The 19,699-nt window shown below is 42.3% G+C and overlaps 1 protein-coding gene across 3 annotated transcripts in view; it reads left to right on the plus strand.

Annotated features, from left to right (window-relative positions):
• The window catches only part of Arhgap24 (Rho GTPase activating protein 24), a 633,576-nt gene that overhangs the window by 204,941 nt on the left and 408,936 nt on the right, over positions 1-19,699 (plus strand). The window contains exon 1 of one of the 3 annotated variants that reach the window (XM_060381035.1): positions 11,197-11,668. The exons of the other annotated variants lie outside the window; for them this stretch is intronic. The gene's annotated coding sequence lies outside the window, so the exon portion shown is untranslated. Of the gene's footprint in view, positions 1-11,196; positions 11,669-19,699 lie in introns of those variants that run through there. 3 annotated transcript variants of the gene reach the window in all.

The following is a 19,699-nucleotide window of genomic DNA, read 5'->3' on the forward strand; positions in this document are numbered from 1 at the left end:
TGGCATAATCTAGAACCACCTGTGAAGAAAGTCTTAATGAGGGGATTTCGTAGGTCATGAGCATGTCTGTGGGATTATCTTTATTGTTAACTGAGGTGGGAAGTACGCAGGGCATTCTGAGCCGTAGGAGAGTGGACACAATGACGTAAGCATAGCAGGTATGCGTTTATTGCTTTTTTTCTGAACGTGGGTATGAGATGATAAGTTTCCTCCAGCTCCTGCCTGTGACTTCCTGCTGTTAAGGGCTGCAACCTAGAACTGTGAGCTAAATCCTTCTCTAAATTGATTTTATCAGGATGTGTTGTCATAGCAATAAGAAACAAAACTAAGATGGGATGATTAAGTTTCCCAGTTGGATAGACCCGTCTCTGACTTGACTTATAAGCTTCCTACACCACGTCTTTCAGACTTTGATTCTTTATGTTTGAATTTTTTTTTTTTTTAGCACTTGCCAAAAACAGTTGTAGTGACTATGCTTATCACAGTGGTATCTGTATGATCAATAAAATTTTGCTTTTGTAACATCATACATGGGAGCTCAAGTCTTCAAAGCATCTTGAAAGTGTGGACACATTTTCTGAGTCAAGGTGGTGGGAAGTATGGAAAATGTCCTGTGTTAATGATAAGCATAATATGAGTCTCTACTAAAATATGTTCCATATGTCAGACCCCATGCATCTCAATATGCATCTCAATTCATGTGCAATTGTGAGTTTCAAGTTCAAAGCACTATTACACCATCACATCATGACCCTAGTAATTTCCAGCAGCTGAAGAAACACCTATGCAATTAGTGGAACATGGGCATGAAACTTTCAGAGAGAATCTCTGGTAGGGAGAATACCAATGAATAAGAACCAAGAAAGAATATAATATACTTGGACTACTTAAGTGCAATATATATGCAAGCACATATGTGTAGTCATGCGTTCCTCACCAATAGAGATAACTTCTGAGAAATGTGTCATTATTTCATTTACTGCGTGGCCATCCTTGATGGTTTACACGAAACTACATAGTTTAGCGTACTACATAAGTAGACTATGAGTTGTATGTCAACCACACATGCCGGTGTATATGTGGCCTGCCTTTGATCAAAATGTTGCTATGTGGGACAACAATGAAGTGAAAAAAAAAATAGCTGTTCAAGAAACTGTGGCCAAAAATTTGCAAAAATGAAGGACAAAAGACAAATTTGCACAGTTTATCCATGATGTTTTTAGAAGAAAGAGGTTTTGCTTGCTGGGAGCAGTTTCTCGGATGTAACTACGCTGATGACATTTTGCAGGGCTCGTGTTCACTCCTTCTTGGTATCACCCTTTGCCCCACTGTGAAATGCTTATGAGGACTTCAGTATTTGCAGTTTCAAAGTTTCATAACATTCATGGTAACATCCAGATTCCTTGTACACTGAACTGAGCTCGGAGGACTTCTGTTTTAAATGATCTCCTTGTTGCAAAGGATTGTGAATACTTGCCATCCATGAATATATTACAAAACTCTTGACCCCATCTATTTGTAATATGTAAACAGCACATGCATTATTCATACCATAGCTCTCAGCTGCTATGACATGAAGTTGGCAGCAGCAGGATGCTGGTTAAAACCCACTTGGAGCATGAAAATATTGAAGGTTGCTAACAAAAGACCAGTTGGTAAAAAACAGTAATTACTGGACTACAATGACATAATTTGTTCAGTATCACTACAGCAATTTTAAAAACAGAGGCACAAAAAGGACTAAACCTCTAAATTCTTTGCTGAAAGAGTCAAGGTTATAATAAGGGTGTAGCATAGCTTGTTTATTAGCATTGTTAAAAATAATGATCGAGTTAATTAAAATTGAATTATGGTGGAACCATCTAGACAGACTAATGGCAGCCATTTTAATGAGTTCCATTAATGGTCACAGTAATTATTAGGCTATTTTGAAACAAGCTCAGTAGTTTCTTCTTTATAAGAAATCTCTTCTGCACATTTCTCTCATGTCCCTGTTGGCAAATTCACAGTCAGATGATATTTTAACTGTAGAAATTGCTGTGACCCTGACAGCCCAATAGTGAACTCTGTAATGAGTTAAAGCTGACATGCTTGTTGGAGGAGAGCAGATAAAACTCAGATCAACTACTCCTGCCCCTAGCATTCTCCTACCTTCAAAGCTCAATGCCAGCTCAAAGAAAAAGTGGGTTATAAGACAAAAGCCCAAAGTCCTTCCTCAAATTTTGGAAACAAAGTATTGCTGTGTAGCCTAGACTGGCTCCCAGATCTTCATCCCCCTGCCATAGCCTCTGCAGTGCTGAAAAAAGGGACTATTTAAATGTCAAAATATTTTAAAGTGCCTTTACATATGAGTCATTCTATTTTAGTTTTCGACCAATTGATAAAAGGTATAAGGACTCAAAAGCTCTGTGAATTCCATAGTAGCTTGCCTCTGTCATTCCGTACATGAAGGGGCAGCCTGACTCAGATTAGAGCCTGATATTTCAGCTCTCAGACACAGCTGCTGATGGTCCTTTCTCTTTCCTGTCTCTCCTCAAGTCAGGACCACTGGCACTGGAAACAAGGAGGAAAGTCATAGGTGCTTGCTTATTAACAACTCCTTCTTACGGTGACTGGGGAAAGACAAGAGAGGGTTCCTCTGATGGTATCAACACATCTGACATCATCTCTCCACTACAGAGGCAGCATACACACGGATTTATCCATACCGCCTCTGTAATTGGAACACAATAAAACTGAAGGAAGAATGCATCTGGGTATAAACTAGTCCTCCAAATTCTGAATACTGATACTTTAGGTGATGAATAATTCAAAAGCTCTTCGTAACAGTAAATAATTTTTGCCTTCAGTAAGCCCAGGAATGACCAATGGTGTTTGGAAGTACCGCAAAATATAGATCACATATTAATCTTTTTATTATAGTATTTTAAATAAATAACTCTATTTCATTTTAAAGTTACATGACTACTCAAAAACGGCACGAAGTCCTAAGGAATATCTGTCTATAGGTTGACATGGAAACTCATTATCAATGTAATCAGTTATTATTTAATTTCTTTATGGTGTCCTTGGTCATTACAAAGCCCTGTGCTCACAGACTTCTAGTTCACATTTACGCCCAGGGTGCTTCACTCTGGAGAGTCCTTTTGTCAGTGGAGAATCCGTTAGATAGCAAATGAAACTGTGCTTGACCAAAAGGCACTAACATTACCTTTATAAAACACCCAGGCAAAGCAGGTTTTTACTGGTAATGAGTTTATCTACATAGGTCGTTTGCAACTGTGTATTTTAGAAGCATAATCAGTAATTACAGAGTCAACATGGGCATGATGGAGTTCAATCGATTACACTTATATGGATTTTTGGCCTATTGAGTTTATTAAGCAAAACAAAGCAATCTAGATCTGGTAGTGTATAGAAGAACTTGTCTGGGTAAAATGAGCAGGAGTCTAACATATCCAAGGTCTCAGGGTTTATTCTCAGAACCTTGGGTTGAGGTGAAGGAGAGGTAATAAATTCATTGGACATAGACACACGTGTTAATTTTGAAGTCAGTTTGTTTACAGAATTAGAGGTGAAATTTACTATAATCATCTTTTTCTTACATTTAAATACCTGTATAAATCTGTAGCCACAAATTTCTAAGTCAATATAATCCATGCATGCAAAATTTATTATTTAAATAAGCATTTGCTGTTTTGTTTCTTAGTTTTTACAAATTCATATTAAGGACTAATAAGGTTATTTTATGCATGGTTAGAAGCTTAATCTTAAAATTTTGTTTTATAATATTAATTTGTAAAACCTGACATAATTGACCTTTTTTTTTTTTTCGTTTTTATCCTAAGCAAAAAGGAGTTAGGAAATCCTGCAGTTTCTAAGACTGATTTATTTTTGTTTTGTGTTTATGGGTGCTTTGCTTGCATGCGCATATGTGTGTCACTTGTATGCCTGGTGCCAGTGAAGGCTAGAAGAGGGAGAGAGATGATCTGGATCTGGAGTTACTCTGGAGTTACAGGGGTTGTGAACCATCATGTGGGTGCTGAGAACCGAACCCAGGTCCTCTGACCCATCAAGCCGTTTTTCCATCCCCACATGAAGCTTTTTACTAACCTTGAAGCTCACTTTTGTTTCTCTAGACTTTATCATTTTACTTTGCCTTAAATATGGGAATATTCAACTTAAATGTATGTGGTTTCAAAATCAGTTATATAGCCAGAGATTAAGCAATGTTTTGTTGTTATATTGGGTTTCCTACTGTAACATTTGAGCCAGAAAGTATTTTAATCCTTATAAACTAATTGTGCGATTTTAATATCGTCTATAGCCAGTTTTTTTTTGCTGTCGTGTGGAGTTTTCTTTTTCCCATCCTTTATCTCTCAGTTTCACCCTCTAACACTACATAGGAGAATAACAAGGAGAGGGAAGAAACAGGAAAATTCCTGTTTTATTTGCCTTCCTTTTATTTCCTGTTTGATCATGGCTACCAACAACCTCCCTGAAGGACCAACAACCACTGACTCTGCCTCCTGGGACCCTCCTATTTATGTTCCCTCTGAGAATTTCCCAGAATTCCAAATGTCATAAAAATCACAGAAACTATCTACAGGTGGCAAAAATCACGCTTCTGCTAGAGCACAAGGCAAATCATAGTCAGCTGCCTCAGACAGTCCAAAGCAGCCCCACATCCCTACACCTGGGATTAAAACAAAAGCACATTCTTATTTCTGTGGGTTTTTTTTTTAAGCAACCAAAATTCCAGAATTCTCAAAATGTCACTACAGTAGTCGTTAAGTTTTTATCATAATTTATAAATTCTTAGTGTTTTTCTAGTACTGTAAAGTACAGAAATATGATTTTTTTATAATGTATACTAGAAAAACCCAAATGGGATAATTTTAAAATAATTATTGTCATGTGTCTAGGCAGCAATGTGTTGAGGTTTAAAGACAGAACAAGTGAGACAAACATACAATATGACAATATATCTTTGCATACTGATTAAAAGAGAGTCCCCAATCTATCTTGTGTAAAGTAAGCCCTCTGTTAGCCCATGAAGATGCTTCCTGTGACTTTAGTGCCCAGAGGGTGTTCAAGAACAAGTATTAGCTTTACACGTCATTAGCATTACCTCAGAGGAACATGGGAAAGTTCACTTGTAACCTTTAAATTGATCTTTTTTAGTGATTGGATATAAATTTATTAAAGGGACAGACCACATTAAGAGTTGACTTCACACTGCAGATAGGCTTGTAGCTCAGAGATGACAATGATTTCTGGGTGTGTAAAGGGAATTATCCAGGCACATAACAACTAGTTACTTCTTCAGTTCTCCTGTTCTTCCAATATTCTTTTTTTTTTTTTTTTTTTTTTAACTGATAGCACTGTCCTTAACTATGACCCTTGATTTCTTAGTTTCTGTGGAACACTTGAATATTTACAAGAGTTTGAGGAAATTCAGTCAGGGGTATAGAAAAAATTCATAGTAGTTAGAGATGTTTGAAGGCTTACATTGCAGACTTTAGACTAGGCTCTGGGTAACTGAGAGGCTCAATGGAAATCATAATCTCTTACCTATTCTTCCCAGGGCTTTTAGAATCTCATCTCCTATCTTTGGGAGCTGTTGATATTTTCCCAACACAGATTTTACTTCTACTGTTCATTCTCCAACCTGATGGCTTTATTTCACCCCAGAGATGAACGTTTAAGAGACCACTGGACCCTGCCTTGGTGTTTCTGTTGATGCTGTTACAATGCTGGATGCTGCCCCATTCCCATCCCAGGTAGGAGAGCTGTGCTCCAGACCTATCTCTCTGTGTGGTTTTGATATTGCTTTCTTCAGAAATGTGGAAAAATTTTCCACAAAGTTGTTGCCAGCAAACATTGCAGTGAAATGATCTAGGTTCCATCCAAAGCATCCTTCTTGAGCATTCATCAGTGTCTCAGGCTGAAGTCCTGGTGCCCTGTTTCCATCTCTTGGGATTATTCTCCATTACTGTCACTTATGATCCTCTTTTTCCAGTATCTCCTTGAAGTAAATGCACAAAAGCAAAATTCTACCTCTGAGGACTTGTAAGACAAACTGCTCAGCATTTAGGAACTCTTCCATCTGTCACCTCAGTGTCAATCCCCTTATATCAATGCCCTCTTTCAGCTTAGCTTTTCCACTTTGCAAGATAAGCATTTTTCAACCATAAGCTTCAGAGAAAAGCAATAACTTCATGGTTCTATCTTGGCTCAGTGGCCCACATCTTTAGCTGCCTCCTTTGGTTATTCTTGAAATACTTCTAAGAAAACTAGGAGAAAATTTGTAAAATGTACCAACACTTACATTATTTTTACTGAATTTCCAGAATATTTGTTACAGTGATTTTTCAAATATTGAGGAAACAGTGACCCACCCCCACATCAAATCTTTGAACAGCTATCCTTGGATTATCTTTTCTGTTTTTTAAAAATCATGCTTAATTGTTGCAGGATATTTTATTCCACTGTGAACCCAGAGACTGTGAACTGTAAAAACCTGTTTCTAATTGTGTTGTGGCTCAGCCCCAGCACACGCCTTTAATCTAAGAGCTTTCTGTGGATAGGATTAAATAAAGTTAACCTAAGGTCAAGAGGTGGAACAAGAAACCAGATTGACAGGAAGTAGACATGGAAAAAAACACAGAGAGTGAGAGGAAGTCCAGAGCATGAATAGAGAGATTCGCAGGAAGTAGAAAGGAGGGACATTGAGTTGAAGGATTTTTAAGACACTGAGGAGAAGGAGAAAAGGTTTCTTCCTTCTCGTACATGAGCTGAGTAGGGAGGGCTTTTCCCTTCTGGGATCTCAGCTGAGAAGGAAGGTCAGCTGGGTGCTTTCTCTGCCTCTTTGAGCTAGCAGGTTTTCACCCCAGCATCTGATTCCTGAGTCTTTCTTGGTAAAATCAAGTGATTTGGGATTTAGTTTTTTTTTTTTAATAACAATACTTATTATTTAATTTTCTTTTTGTTTTGCTTCAAGATGTTTAAGATCTGAAATGTAATGTTAATTTTTAGGGGCTAAATTTTCAAGCTCCTGAGTTATCTAAACCACTACTGTTCCACTTACTGATATTTCTGTCTGCTCTTTGACTGGTTCCTTGTTCATTAGCTCCACCAAGAGAGGAAATGGAAGGCGGTTAATTTTGCTATTTGTGTAAAACTTGAATAAAAGATTGATTAGAATAGGACATTCACAAATTTAAAACTGGTCTGTATGAGGACAATATATTCCTCTTCATAAGAGAGAAACAGTTGTCAAGTACTTGGGTGACTCAAGTGGTATCTGAAAGGGACATTGTGCTGTTCTTTGCATAGGGAGATGTTACTACTATCACATTAGTTAAAAGAATCTAGAACTGGCAGTTGGCTAGCCTTAGGTATCTCTACTGTTACCAGCTTATGCAAGAAGTGCTAAGCATTACGCTTTCTTTTGCAAAATGTAACTAGCAATAGGCTTTCCCACAGGTTTGCTACAAGAAAAAAATCTTCATATGGGAAGGCACTTTTAAAATGACAAAGAATCTTCTTATCATTTTATTATTTCCTTATGTATTTGAATGAGTTATACTGTTCTACTTTTATTTTTATTTTTTTACCTACCTCTCCTCAGAAAGCACTTTCTTTAATTGATATTTATGTCTGTAGTCTGCAACAATCAAACAAGTTGAACCCTTGATAGTTTGGTTAGATCTGTATGACTTTAAAGCAATGACCTTAGTCCTAATTCTCATTCATAACTGCAGCCTGGGAAACAACATTGGGTCAAACATTCAATCCATACGGGCAGCATCTGAGTCCTGAACAGTCAGGTCTTTCACTTGTATCTTGACTTCATGTTTCTACAGTGAGCTAAGGTTCACTCTTCTCACTAATTTTCAAATTATCTGAGGATAGATAAAGCAGCCTATGTCTTCTGTCAGAGAGTGTGGGCCCGACCTCTCTCAGTGTCTTCCCACTCTTACATCTGAAACAGACTCCAATTTTCCAAACTCCAAGAGGCAGTTTGCAAACTCAGAAGTGAGTATAGCTTGGACCCTAGGTGGACTGCAGGCCTTTAGATAAAAGCCAGCATTCCTCAGGAACTTGTGGAGTTGGTTTCCCTTCCGCAGGCAGAAGGAACACGTGGCTACCTGCAGTGGCTATTAGCATATCAAAGCTCAGGCTGGTTTCCACAGTAACCTGTTATACCTTGCACTCTAGCCCTTCTCACCCATTCCCTACTCTAAACTTCCTCTAGCTCATCCTCACAGCTAATCACTCTCTTTATAACCCTGCTATAGTCTCTCTGGCTCTCGCTTTCCTCCGCTCTCTGCTCCTGCTTCTTTCACTACATTGTCTACATTTTCTATCCCCAGCTGTTTCCCCCTTTCTCACAGATAGCCCTGAACCAGGTCCAGTCTGCTGGCCATGTTGAGTCTACTTTGCTCCTCTGCTCTGGACTCTTCCAGACACCTCTGGCTGTTCTCTCTCATATCTACAGTAAATATCTTCCACTTAACTATACTGTGGAGTGGTCATGTCATCAGTTTATACACCACTTTATTTGGCTAAGACAAAGCTGAACTTTGTTGGGAAGGAGCTTCCAATGGGAAATAAAAACGTAAAGACAAAAGCAGGCGTTCAGAAACAGCCAGGCTTTAAGGGCCCGCCTCCTATCTTCCTTCTGAAACCCAATCTGGGTGCTGGCAGCACCCACACAAATTCTGCACAGTTGGTGAGAGCCCGTAGGAAATGCAAGGAGTTTGGCAACTCTTGACTGTTCTGTTTTGTTACTGTGTGTTTTGCCCTCCCAGGAATTTATGTTTTCCCAAAAGAAAATATAATTAAAAAGCCCAGTCTCTGGTATTAATGAACAATTGGGTGGTATGACAATAACTAACTCTATGCTAAGGGCTTCAAGGAATCTAGTAAGGAATCTAATGAAAAGGAGTGATTTTTTTTTTTTAATGAGCAAATCCCATTAAAACACATTTTTATTCCATCCTTGTTTAATAGTAACATTTGACTCATATGTCGAAATGTTGGGCCAAGCAGTTTTACAAATGCCTATTCTGTTTCTGTTAACTAAATTCCTAATAAAGAATGGCTAAGCAGGAGCAGTGTCCAGGGGACTTTCTGTTTGGGTAGTGTAGGAATCTTGACTGTCATCCAGACAAGCTGTTCAAATGTGAGGCCATTATCCTCTGTCTTTTGTCCTCTTGCTGTTTGATTTCTAGTCTCTGGAGAACCTCTGGTCCTGAGGACATTCTGTATCTTCCATGTATATAACTGAACTCCTATAAAGTTACTTTGTCCCCAAATCAGTTCTTGGTTGTGTAGAGTTTGTTGAAACTGTGCTTCATGCCCAGAGTTAAAGCTGACTTGACACAGTTTACTTCAAATGACCCACTGGTCATACCCTCCTCAGTCACCCTGGAGCTGACGGAGAGACATCACTTCCCAGAAGTCTGTAGGAGCCTCCTTAGCCCCCTCCTCTGGTGAGAATAAAAGATCTGCCCTGGTTCCAGAATTTACCTCTATAGAGTTGTTACTGGGTGTAGGAGAGTGTGTCCCAAAACTACTAACCCCCGGGGGGAAGAATGGCGCAGCCAGAATCCAGTGCGCAGCCAAGTGTTTTCAAGTTCAATTTATATTCCCTTGCCACAGATTTCTATCTAAATCCCAACAGGCTTCAACATGGCCCTTCTGGTTTTTTGCAGAAAGGACAGTGGCCTGTATTAGTGAATGTGACTTTTCCTTCACCTCATCTGCCATCACCATGACAACCTTCCTCTCTTCCTGTGTTTTCTCTATCCTAAGAATCCCATAGATCATATTCACTGGTGAGGCAGTGTCAAGAGGAAAGGGAGAAGGCAGAGGTGTGGAAGCAAAAGGCCTTGGACACAAGGATGGGGTGTGTCTTAATCCTTCAGACAGGGGACTACCCAATGGCCACCCTGAGTTCAATTTCGAATCACCTTGGGTCTAAATTGCTGTGGTAACATTTGCTATAACCCCAGGTACGCTCCCAACGTAATATCCTCCTTGCCTTTTTGAAATGTCACAGTCTTGAATCATACCTCCTGACACTGTCTTCCGGGGGCTTTCAGGCCGTGAAATGCGTGCAGATTTCATTTTGGTTAATTTCATTGTTTTGCAGCTCTCATCTAAAACTGCCCGTCGGCTGTCTCTGGCCGGTGTGCCCTTACAACATTCGAGGCCTTGCCAGTTGATGAAGGTCATCTATTCCTACCAATTAGAAACCAGGCCTCATGGCTTCTGGCTAGGGATCCCACACACATTTTAAAGGAAATGGCAAAAGAGGTTATTTCCCCCCCCCCCCCCAGAACTTAATTTGATTCATTAAAGGGCTGAGGCGTCTCCTGCCAGAAAAATCGGTTTTCTAGTGGGACTTCAGCCTGTAATGGAGCAGACCCTCTCCACCCAACCTACACCCCATTGGAAACCTGAAGGCAACAGAGAGGAGATACCTCTCAATGCCCATCCAGACCTGAGAATGCGCCCTGGACATCTCGAGTGACAAAAATCTGACGACGGCTCCTGAGCAAGCGAAGACACAAGCCTTTGATAAAACTAAGAGTGCCACACACCCAGAAATGTAAGCTCTCCATTTGAAATCAGCGCGCGTGCGCGTGCGTGCGTATGCGTGTGTGTGTGCGCGCTCCCGTTTGTGTGTGTGTGATCTTGGGTAGGGGTGAAGAAGCTTTGGGGGTAGGGCAGTCTATATGGAGAGTGTATTTGCTACTGTGCTATCCTTCTCGGGGATATGATTCTGAGAACTCTAAGACTGAGCATTTCTCTAAACGCCCGACGAGAGTGCGCTCAGCTAACTATAATTATGCATCTGTAGGAATAAAGCTTAGACTGGAGAAGCAAGAGTTGGCAGAGGCAGCGCTTATAACCCGTGTGTGGGGATTGGTGAAGACACGAAAGAGTGGGGGCCTTGCATTTCTCAATCTTCTCTCACCCAAGGCCGCAGATCTGTGACCAGCACACACTCATGCTGCGTGAACTTGGGCTGAAATGAGCTCAGCCCACCGCAGAGGGCCCAGGCAGTTGGTCTGGACAGGGCGCCCAGCGTGGCTCTGGAGGTGAGGCTGGCTGGCTTGCGGGGCGGGGCTCCCGCCACCCCACCAGTGCCCCCTGGGTCCTCTGAGGCCGCCAGCTGCCAACTGAAACCCGAAACCCGCTGCGTCTGCGGGCTGGCCCCACTCAGTTGTTCCAGCCTCTTGTACTGTGTATTTACACATCCACAGACAATCACTCTTTCTAACTTCTGGGCTCTTTGCGCAACTGCTAGGATTTCTCAAGTGCGTGTGGCAACTCAGCCCGGGTGAAAGAAAGCCAGCGGGACCCAGGAGGGGATCGCCGGCCCTGCGGGGCCACCAAGGCTGCGCAGGGCACAGGGCTAGAACGAGGCAGCGTCGGCTCAGGGGTTCCCCCAACTTTCCACGCAGCTGCGGCTGTGCAGCGACCCCGGCTTCCTCCGAGATCAGCGCGCAGGGCGGACGAATGGGGCTGCGCGCTCGCCCCGGCCCTGGGAAGTGAGGGCACCCGCTGGCCAGAATTACCCTTTTGGCCCCGTCCTAGGAGCCCGAGACGTCGGAGCAGTCGCCATCCCTGTAGGTCGCGCGTCCCTGGCAGGGTAGGTGACTTGACTGCTGCGGGGGAGGGGGTGGGGGGCGGGGGTCGCTGGAGGAACGGAGGGTGGGTTGCAGCTTCAGGCTACCGGGACAGGGAGGGGGCTGCTGCAAGCCAGGGGTAATGCTGGGACTCATGCTGTTTCACTGTGTGTGTGTGTGTGTGTGTGTGTGTGTGACACGACACACAGGCATCCTGTGTTTCTGACTTACAAAACAGATGCAATTACTACAGCCTCTTCTCTCGCGGTCTACTTTCCTCTTTCCTCTGGCAGTGTTTCAGCCAGGCTCAAGAGTTGCCTAGAAACTGGCTTGTGGATGTGGAGGTAGATTTCAATATATGTGTTTATGACTGTTGTACCAGAAAGCGGTAGAGAATCTTCGGTGAATCACAGGACGAGTAGACGGGGTTTGACTCTTTGAAGGGGTATCCATCTGCTTTTAAGGAGGAGCTTGCAGGATATTCTCATTAAAAAGGAACTTGAACATTTCTTGTGTAGTCCTCAAATAGAGATTGTTACTTCGAATTCCTTGGAGATGCTAGATTTTTTTTTAAAATATCATCTAGTAATACAGACCCCAGCTCCACTATAATCTATTCCAATTCATTTGAATAATTTTTTTTCTCTAATTTGTTTCTGTTTTCACCATATTACTCATCATTTTTTTAAATATTATTTCTGATTTAGCCTTCCAAGACACCATTATTTCCTTCCATGCTTTAAAAAGGAAATGAGTAAATTAGGCAAGGTGCTTGAAATAGAAAGGGTGTAAAAGATTTGCTTATCTGTAGGTAAAAAGTTTTGTGATGTTGGGTCTGCCAAGTGAGACAAGTGAACTGAAAGCCAGGACATTTACAGTGACATTTTAAAGCTATACTTGATTGCTGAGGAGACGGACAGGCGGATTCAATGCAGCCCCTTCCCCATTCTAATTAGAGCTCAAAACTAGCCCTTAAGGGCAAGAAGTGATGTCGGTATTAAACTGGGCATCATAAAACATGCAGGATTACTACCTTAGAAAAAGCCAGGAAACAAGCATAGAGCTACCCGCGGCTTGCGGGGTTCTCAGTCTCCTTTTACATTTCTGGTACTTCCTTCATCTTCTCTGGGGATCCTTCAACTGCCTAGAGAACTTAATAACAAAGCTGCCCTCTTCATCTCTCCTGAGTGCCCAGCCTCCAGAAAACATGTCAGGATTCTCCTTTCTGTAGTGGGATGATGGACTTGTCAGCAGTCGTGCCTTAGACGGGCACTGGGACACAACTCTGAAACAAATAACATCTTCCTGTCACACAGAGGAGTATGCATGGGACAGACTGAGGTTTTGAGGTACATGAAGTAATGTCCAGCTAGCAGGATACTTGAGAAACGCAAGCTCCTTGACTTTCAACCACACGGCTCTCATGGCTTTCATTTCAGCATCCGAGGGCTTTGGATTTAACACATGGGTGGTTTCTATCTAATAATCTTTTGGGCTTTACATAAGGTGAGTATGAAGCATTTTAAAAACACTAATCTAGTAGTAAGTAGTACAAAACAGAGCGCTTCAGAACAAATCAAAACCCACTGTAGAGACAAATAGTGGTGAATCTTTCCCAACAAGAATATAGCGTAAAATAGCTCTGGCTGGAATCGACAGTGAAATCTGCCCAGCTTTGCTTCAGATAATGATCACGAAAGCGCTCAGAGCCGTCTTGGATGGCAGATTTATTTCCCATGTGATCCTGGACTCTTCTGGGTGGAGGGCGGGGGTGGGGCTGAGCAGCTGCAGGCAGCGAGTCCAGTTCCTTTCCTGTCCCAGCCAGCGTCTAAGCTGTGTTTACCAGCGGTGCCCATACGAGCCGCGTTGTGACCTACTGGCCCACTGAGGGGTGTTTTCTTTCTGGCTTCTCGCGTCCTGGTTGGCTTCTCTGGCTGCGAGCAGGCAGTGCTGCTGTGAAATCTTGGCTCTGCACACTTGCTTCCTGTTCTGAGTGTGAGCAAGGCTGTGGTACCCTGTGTTACCTGGAGTCAGTTTCCTCTGGTATTGTCTGGTCGAAGGTGAAAAATAGATTTCCCTCGATTTCAACATGCGTCCAGCTGACTGCTTCTTTCTAGCCCAGGTTGGTTATCTTTGTTAAGGTGTGTGTTTTCTAAAACTAAGCTGGGCAGGTGAGGGTAGTCTCTGCCCCAATCCCAGGAGGAAGATTTTGCTGTGTAACTTGTCACAAAGGGATGCAGAAGGCAGTGAGGATAAGCAGACTCCTAAGCCTCTAAATTGCCAAGAAGAAAAAAAAAAGAGATTTTTTTTTCTTTTAAATAAAATCATTCATGTTTACTCTTAAAGCCAGGGCCAAAAGGACTCCCGGGTTTCTCCCGGATGGGGAAAGACATTTTGGAATACAGTTGTAAATGGACAACAAAGCCAGGAAGCTAGTGCTGAGCCTCTTGCTGAACCTGGAGGGGCAGCTCCTCTACAGGCTGTGACTAATGGTCCACAAGGTTCTCCTGGGTTAAGCCTTGAAGCAAACGCACAGTTGGAAGGGAAAGGGGCATGTGATGAGACTCAAAGATGATTTGTTCTTCAGAGATTTTGTGCTCATGCATCCTTTGAAGTGGCATCTGTCTCTACCGAAGTAACATCAACCTTTCTGGGGAGCAGTGCGGAGTTCAAGCCAGACCAGGCTAACCTCAGAACTCACAGAGATCCACCTGCCCCTGCTTCTCAAACGCCGGTATCAAAGGTGTGCGCCACCACCGCCCACAACGACTCTTTATAAAACACAAAATTGATGTGCCAATTCCTCGTCTGCAGTCCCGATCGGACCCCAGTGAGCGCTAGTATTGACTGTAAACTCTTTGTTTCTTCGTGTGAGGCGCTGGGGTTGAACCTGCGCCTTTCAACACGCACTAAGCAAGTGCTCTTCCACAGAGGCATGGTTGTCTTACCAGGGCCAACAGGCTTAAGGAAAACCGCCTCCTCCACCCTAGACGCCGTACGCTGTCCACAGCTGGTCCTCACAGGCGCTTGTGAGTGAGCCCCTCTCCCTCCATGCTAGAACGCCGACTGGTGGGGTCCGGTGCAGAAAACCACAACTGTGGTGAGTTCATGACAAGAGCGCAGCAGTCTCGTGTCATGGCCGGAAGACACTCTTGTCCCTGATCCCCTGACTTCTGGTTCTTACAAGCTTCCCGGCCCTTCTGTCACTATGGTCCCTAAGCCCTCCAGTGAGGGGAGGTCATACAGATGTCCCATTTGTGACTGGCACTCCACTGACACTTGCCCTCTGAAACTTTGACCAGTTGTCTGTTTCTGCTTTGGCCACTATCCATTATGCACAGAAACTTCTCCGGTGACTGGGAATATCTGCATTCGTCTTTGGTATAGAGATAGCAGACATGAGCTCCCTAACCCTGAGATCCTGGCCGGATTTAGGAAGTAATTGGTTTCTCCCATAACATTGGTGCTACCGCTGCATCCATGGGCATGCCATGCTGCTCACCACTGTAGCTCACAGGGTGTGTGACTGGCTAGGACTCTTGATTACTAACCTGCATGGAGGAAAATTCTTGGTTAATACCATTTTGGTTTCCTCATGGCCACTGACCACAGTGCGTGGTATGTTCAGAAATTTAGACTCACCGTCAAGTTCCTGTTGATCCCAGCTTTTAAAAAACAGTTTCATAGGGTGTTTAGTTTCTTTCTTCCTTTTGTTTCGTTTTGACCAGGCTGATCTTGAACTTGTGATCTTTCTGTCTCTTCTTCTGAAGTAACCAGATTTGCAGGCCGGTGATTTCAGGCCAGCTAACTTTTTAGCATCTTGTCTAAAAGCTCTTCCCTTGCAGCTGCCTTTTCCACTGTAGTGGCTCCTCCTTGTCCACATTTCTGATGTCTTGTTCTTGGGTGTATTCTGCTGGAATGCTCCTGTTGCCCAGAAATTTCCTCTAGAGCAGTGGCCTCCAATTATTTCAAAGAAAATTTCCTTTGCGGGGTGGGGCTCAGTTCTGTGCAGAAAGAATTAACAATGCCACCTTGTCTACCTTGATAATATAATTTGATCATACTCAAAATAATTACAGCCGTGTGTCAGCGAACATTGGGGACTCTTCTTAGAAACAGATCACTATGCAATTTCATCAACATGGGGCCATCACAGTGTACTTATCCAACCTGGAGGGTACAGCCAAGGCTAGAGTATTATACTATAGTGAGGCCACTTTTGTATTTGTGCTCACGGTAGGATAGCATACTACATGTTGTATGGACGTATTTTAACCAGCTTCTCCCTATTCCTAGCTATTATGACTTCCTTAGTGGTTAAGTGGTAGAAGGAAGAAGCCACTTGGATTCAAGTGACTGATTCAATGATCCAAGTATAGCATAAGATGCTTTGGTAATGAATGGACAAGCAAAGCTGTAGGTGAATGACATATTGATGAGCTCCAGTTCATGCAGATAACGGTATACCAATAGTTTATTGAAGAATTTGTATTTGGACTCAGCATTTATTTTCTTTATGCAACAATACTACAAAACACAATTCAGTCTCTAGACCAGCCCACACATGCCTTTTTAATCCCTGCAATATATGGAATATTGTGCCACTGCGATTCTAAAGCAAAAATAAACCAAAAGCTATGGTATAACCATCGTTTAAAGAAACCACGAATATTCCTGCTTGTAGAGATACTATAAACGGTTTCAGCTGGATATATATTTTGCACAATTATTTTTGTACCATACTATAAAATCTGTGTTCCATCAACTCCCAGTGGGAGGTCTGGATTTAGCTGTGAAGACTAATGATGAAGTTAAACTTGGATATGCTACCAGCGGGATGGGCAATAGTCTTAATTAATCAAACAAAATTAAAATACCAGTTTTGGCTATTTAATAATTATCTTGAGTGCTAATGCTAGAGGGAAGTCAGATCTAATTAAAGGGGAAAGCAGAAGTGGGTGGAGAAGGGGAACAGAGAAGGGCGCTTCCTTTCATGTCTCCGATTCCTCAGTATATTGATTTTTCTTTTCATCTTCTTTGAGCACTAAAGCAAATCCAAAGTTCCTGTCTGAAAACCTCTGCCTCTGCCTACAGTTGTTTCTGCTGCCTGATGCACAGAAAGGAGAGTATTCTCCATCTGATCTAAAATACAAATGGGCTCATTTTATTTTCAAAGCAATGTTACCTTTGTCTCTTGCCGGTTAGTAGGTAGACAAAGTTTCAATCAATTGTGCAAAATACTAATCAGGTCCCTCAAACTCATCAGTTCTTCGGCATCTCCAGGAATATCAGAAGGACACACCCTAACTTTTGTGTGTTCACAGTCCAGCTGGTTATCTGTTTAAAACATTCAAGTTCACTGCCTGTACCAGAGTAACTAGAAATTGACCTGCTCTGGCTACAGGGACACCTCCCTGATAGCACGCGGTCGCTAAGCACTTCTCCACTGTGCTATTGGCTCTTTTTAAACGGAGAGTCAGGATGGAGACATGGGGGGCACAGGTAACAGTCTGTACTTCACATTAGACAGTTTAATCATTTTGTGCAAGGAGTTTCATGTTAGATTCACACTGGTATTTGTTCTCAGGGATTTAATGAGAGCCCGTTTGGCTTTGGTTAATAGAAGAGTGACAAACCCTTTCGGCTTGTGATTCTGGAGGATGAGAATGGAGTCTGATGATCAGCTGTGCCCCAGTGCAGGCTTTCTGAAGACTTGCTCTGCAGGGTTTAACGTCCATTAAATGCACCTGTGGCTGAGACGCCTTTAACAAGTTAGCGTCCCGCTTCGGAAGTTCCCTGAATTTATTTTGTACTGTCTAACTCTTTTGACATTTTAGTTAAATATTTGTAAAATTGTACTGTGTAACTTTAAGTATTTTAGAGCTGAGGTTTTTCCAGGTCACTAAACATGGTTTCCTGAAGTATTTTAGGTCTGTCTTCTTTACTTCTTGACACCGAATGTTCCATTTTCTAAAGGTTTTGGAAGGAGAACTGAGACTTGAGAACTTTGAAAGTAGATACTTATGACCAAACAGGAGTGTTCTTACCAATGTGTGTGTCCCTTTGGAGTGTCCATAGGTCACCACAGCATCAGATTGACCCTATCATATCCCTTTCATAGCTGGGAAAACTGAAGTTCAGAGATGCTTAGTAACTTGTCTACAAATCACACAGTCCGAAGGCTGTGGTTTTGGAACTCAGAGTAAACTATCTCAGCCTGAAAAAGTAAGCCTTTCTGTTGTGCTTTAGAATTGTACGGCGTCGGGACTGGCTAAGCCTTGTGGCCATGGCGGGTTGCACGCACCAGTCTGAGCTGCTGTTTTCCTTTTTGTAAATATGGGTACTTCCTGGTGCCTACGTCACAGTGCCGTTATTTTCATATTTAGTTTGGTTTACGAGGTGAGCAACGCATGGAAAAATGGAAGGATGTCTCCGCCTGGTCCACAGCAATAGTAATCAATAGTTATTATCATTAAATAATGAGCAGAGAGAGTCCCAATCAATGTTTTTCAAATTGTAAGATTGGCTGTATCAATGGCACACAATTAAAATGTTGATTTTTCAAGAAAGAGTGTATCTATTTTCTGATGTATGTATCTGCACCAGCTGTGCTCTGTGCCTGCAGAGCCTAAAAGAGGGCATCAGGCTGCCTGGTGCTGGAGTTAAAAATCCTTGTGAGCCGTGCGTGGGTACTGGGGAGTGAACCTGGGTCCTCCGCAAGAACAGCAGGAGTTCTTAACTGCTGAGCTATCTCTCCGGTCTCCTAATTAGTGATTTTGACCAATACTTTTTTTTATTAAGAAATAATAGAACGAGACAGAATAGAACTGAATAGGAAAGGTCAGGATTCATTATGTGTTGTAAAAAGTAAAATACATTTCACATATTTTATTTCAGTTGCATGTACCTTTGACTCTGTGTAGAAACAGAAAAAAAAATGCACTCTGGGTTCAGAAAAAATGTGTTTGAAGAACCCTTTATTGTGGCAGCTCACACATACCCTCATCACTTGTGTCAAACTCACTGTGGGTGTGTCAACCTCTCATTCTCCCCATTTTCAGTTTTGGGAGACAAGGTCCCTCCTTGAACCTTGAGTTGGTCATTCAGATAGACTGGCTGACCAGCCAACCCCAGATAGACCAGCTGACCAGCCAACCCCAGGCCGCTCTGGGGTCACACACACGCTTGGCTTGTCTATGGGCACTAGAGATTCAAACTCAGCTTCTTATGCTTACACAGCAGTCAGTCAATACATTGAATCATCTCCCCAGCCAGAAATACTTATTTTGAAAAGTTCATGTAGATGAGAGTATTGGCAATGTCATGTACTTCTAATATGGTAAATACTGTGATAATTAAGAAAGTATTTTGGTAGCGTGGCAACTATATAAATTTATGTAACAAACTTTTCCTCTCAATAAAAATAATAGATGCGTTGGATACAGGTATTGGTTATGTGTAGTTAATTCAGAGGGAGAGCATGTGACATTGCTTTTGCTTTCTTTTCTTTGCTGTGTGTGTTGTCTTTTACTTCAAGATGTGTAGAATATCATCTTCTCCCTTTCCGTGAAAACAATTATCTTGGGCCAGGGATGTGGTTGAATCAGTAGCATGCTTGCCTACAATAAATAAAGCATTGCATAGATTAGGGTGTGGTGCTGGTGAAGGTTTATAATCTCAGGATTTGGGGGGATCAGAAGTTCAAGGTCAGCCTCAGCTCTATAGGGTGTCCTAGGGCAGTATGAGGTATATGAGAGCTTTAAGGAAAGAAAGGAAGAAAGAAAGAAATCCTTTTTAAAGCAGCTTTACAAGAGGCAAATGCCAATTTTATTAAAAACTAGAACTTCATGGTGTGTGATATGTGTTTAAGGACAGACATTTCAGGAAGGATACATTTGTAGAGCTTACCAAAGGCTACATCTCATATTTAAACGGTTACTTCAGACATGCTTCCTGACGTATTGTATTTCACGTTTCCTGGCTGTGGAAAAGCTAGAAAGGCCGGGAGGTATGCGTGTGAATCTGGCTTGCAGCATTCACCAGTTTCTGTAAAT

This window comes from Meriones unguiculatus, chromosome 3 (assembly GCF_030254825.1).
Source record: "Meriones unguiculatus strain TT.TT164.6M chromosome 3, Bangor_MerUng_6.1, whole genome shotgun sequence".
Lineage (NCBI taxonomy): Eukaryota > Metazoa > Chordata > Mammalia > Rodentia > Muridae > Meriones > Meriones unguiculatus.